This window comes from Odocoileus virginianus, chromosome 30, assembly GCF_023699985.2.
Source record: "Odocoileus virginianus isolate 20LAN1187 ecotype Illinois chromosome 30, Ovbor_1.2, whole genome shotgun sequence".
NCBI classification, from domain to species: Eukaryota; Metazoa; Chordata; class Mammalia; order Artiodactyla; family Cervidae; genus Odocoileus; species Odocoileus virginianus.
In genome coordinates this window covers 37,948,742-37,951,844 of record NC_069703.1, presented here as the reverse complement: position 1 = coordinate 37,951,844, position 3,103 = coordinate 37,948,742, and the positions used below count along the sequence as shown (strand labels likewise).

At 42.2% G+C, this 3,103-nt stretch overlaps 1 non-coding gene across 1 annotated transcript; it reads left to right on the top strand.

Annotated features, from left to right (window-relative positions):
• The first annotated feature begins 699 nt into the window (after positions 1-699).
• Positions 700-806, top strand: LOC139032288 (U6 spliceosomal RNA). The gene has a single exon (XR_011484823.1). It is a non-coding gene; the product is annotated as a U6 spliceosomal RNA (small nuclear RNA).
• Positions 807-3,103: the final 2,297 nt, after the last annotated feature.

Sequence of the window (3,103 nt, the reverse complement as noted above, 5' to 3'; positions counted from 1 at the left end):
CAGGCTTCAGCAATATGTGAACCATGAACTTCCAGATGTTCAAGCTGGTTTTAGAAAAGGCAGAGGAATAAGAGGTCAAATTGCCAACATCCGTTGGATCATCGAAAAAGCAAGAGAGTTCCAGAAAAACATCTATTTCTGCTTTATTGACTACGCCAAAGTCTTTGACTATGTGGATCACAATAAACTGTGGAAAATTCTGAAAGAGGTGGGAATACCAGACCACCTGACCTGCTTCTTGAGAAACCTGTATGCAGGTCAGGAAGCAACAGTTAGAACTGGACACGGAACAACTGTCTGGTTCCAAACAGGAAAAGGAGTACGTCGATGCTGTATATTGTCACCCTGCTTATTTAACTTATATGCAGAGTACATCATGAGAAACGCTGGGCTGGAAGAAGTACAAGCTGGAATCAAGATTGCTGGAAGAAATATCAATAACCTCATATATGCAGATGACACCACCCTTATGGCAGAAAGTGAAGAAGAACTAAAGAGCTTCTTGATGAAAATGAAAGAGGAGAGTGAAAAATTTGGCTTAAAGCTCAACATTAAGAAAACTAAGATCATGGCATCTGGTCCCATCACTTCATGGCAAATAGACGGGGATACAGTGGAAACAGTGTCTGACTTTATTCTTTTGGGCTCCAAAATCACTGCAGACGGTGACTGCAGCCATGAAATTAAAAGACACTTACTGGGCTCGCTTCGGCAGCATATATACTAAACTTGGAACGATACAGAGAAGATTAGCATGGCCCCTGCGCAAGGATGACACGCAAATTCGTGAAGCGTTCCATATAAAAAAAAAAAAAAGACACTTACTCCTTGGAAGGAAAGTTATGACCAACCTAGACAGCATATTAAAAAGCAGAGACATTACTTTGTCAACAAAGGTCCATCTAGTCAAGGTTATGGTTTTTCCAGTGGTCATGTATGGATGTGAGAGTTGGACTATAAAGAAAGCTGAGCGTGGAAGAATTGATGCTTTTGAACTGTGGTGTTGGAGAAGACTCTTGAGAGTCCCTTGGACTTGCAAGGAGATCCAACCAGTCCATCCTAAAGGAGATCAGTCCTGGGTGTTCATTGGAAGGACTGATGTTGAAGCTGAAACTCCAATACTTTGGCCACCTGATGCGAAGAATTGACTCATTGGAAAAGACCCTGATGCTGGGAAAGATTGAGGGCAGGAGGAGAACACGATGACAGAGGATGAGATGGTTGGATGGCATCACTGACTCAATGGACATGGGTTTGGGTAAACTCCAGGAGCTGGTGGTGGGCAGGGAGGCCTGGCGAGCTGCTGTTCGTGGGGTCGCAAAGAGTCAGACACGACTGAGTGACTAAACTGAACTGAACTGAATAAGCCAACGTTGACTTCTTAGATTTGACAAATCTGCCATGGTAATGTAAAATGCTAACATTGGGGGAGATTGATTGAAGGGTATCTGGGAACTCTCTTGACTATCTTTGTAATTTTTCTATAGATCTAAAGATACTGGTGGCTCAGTGGTAAAGAATACACTTGCAATGCAGGAGATGTTGTTTCAATCCCCGGGTTGGGAAGATTACCTGGAGAAGGAAATGGCAACTCACTCCAGTATTCTTGTGTGGGTAATCTCATGGATAGAGGAGCCTGGCAAAAAAGGAGTTGCAAAAAAGTTGGACAGGACTAGCAACTAAACAACAGCAACAAAGGTATTCCAAAGTAGAACATTTATTTTAAAAAATGATGAGATACTGGGACTTCCTTGGTGGTCCAGTGGCTAAGACTCTGCTACCAATGCAGGGAGCCCACGTTTGATCCCTGATCAGGGAACTAGATCCCACGTGCCAGAAATAAGAGTCCATATTGTTGTTGCTGTAGCTTAGTTGCTAAGTTGTTGTTTAGCTGCTAAGTCGTGTTCAACTCTTTTGTAACCCCACTGTAGCCCTGCAGGCTCCTCTGTCCGTGGGATTTTCCAGCAGGAATATTGGAATGGGTTGCCATTTTCTTCTCCAGGGGATCTTTCTGACCCAGGGGTTGAACTTATGTCTCCTGCATTGGCAAGGGGATTCTTTACCACTGAGCCACCAGGGAAACCCAAAGAGTTTGTATGCCACAACTAAAGATCACGCACACTACAACTAAAGACTAAGTATTCGGCAGAGAAGATTGAGGATCCTATGTTCCACAACTACGACCTGGCACAGTCAGATAAATAAACTTTTTTTTTGAAATGATGAGATATTATTCCTACCTGTGAAATTAACAAAGAATAAAAAGTCTGACTCAAAGAAGTATCAAGGAGGATATGGGAAAAATAATTCTCTCATATTTGCAGGTGGTAGGGTCAAAGGTATTGTAGGAAGCAATTTAGTCTAGGAAAGCAGAAAATGTACAAACCCTGGAATCCAGAATTCCATTTGGACACCAAGAGATATTTATAAAGGCTTTGATACAAATTGTCCACAATAACATAAAACTGAAACAACTTGAATGTCTATCAATAGGGGGGTAGATATACAAATTATATACAGATTATAAATATGGTGCAATATTTACTACATAGCAGCTAAAAGGAAAGAATGAAATTTATATATATCAATATGGCTAGATGTTAAAAATACAATATTAAATGGAAAAGTAAAGGTGGAGAAGGGTATATGTGGTATGGATGTGTGCATGTGTGCTGAGTTGTGTCTGACTCTTTGCGACCCCATGGACTGTAGCGGAGCTCCTCTGTCCATGGAATTTTCCAAGCAAGATTACGGGGTTGCCATTTTCTCCTCCAGGGAATCTTCCTGATCCAGAGATAGAACCAGGGGGTATAGCTCAGGGGCAGAGCATTTGACTGCAGAGATAGAACCTGTGTCTCTGTGTCTCCTACATTGCAGGTGGATTCTTTACCAATGTGCCCCCTGCATGTATCCTAATTCATTCACCTTTTTTTTTTGCCACACAGCATGGCTTGTGGGATCTTAGTTCCCTGACCAGGGATTGAACAGCCCTGGAATTCCCTAAAATATCTTTCTTGTATGCCTCATTATGTGCCAAGTGCTATTCTCTGTTCTGAGGATACAGCAGTGAACAATGGCTAACAACTACCCAGGACATACTAAG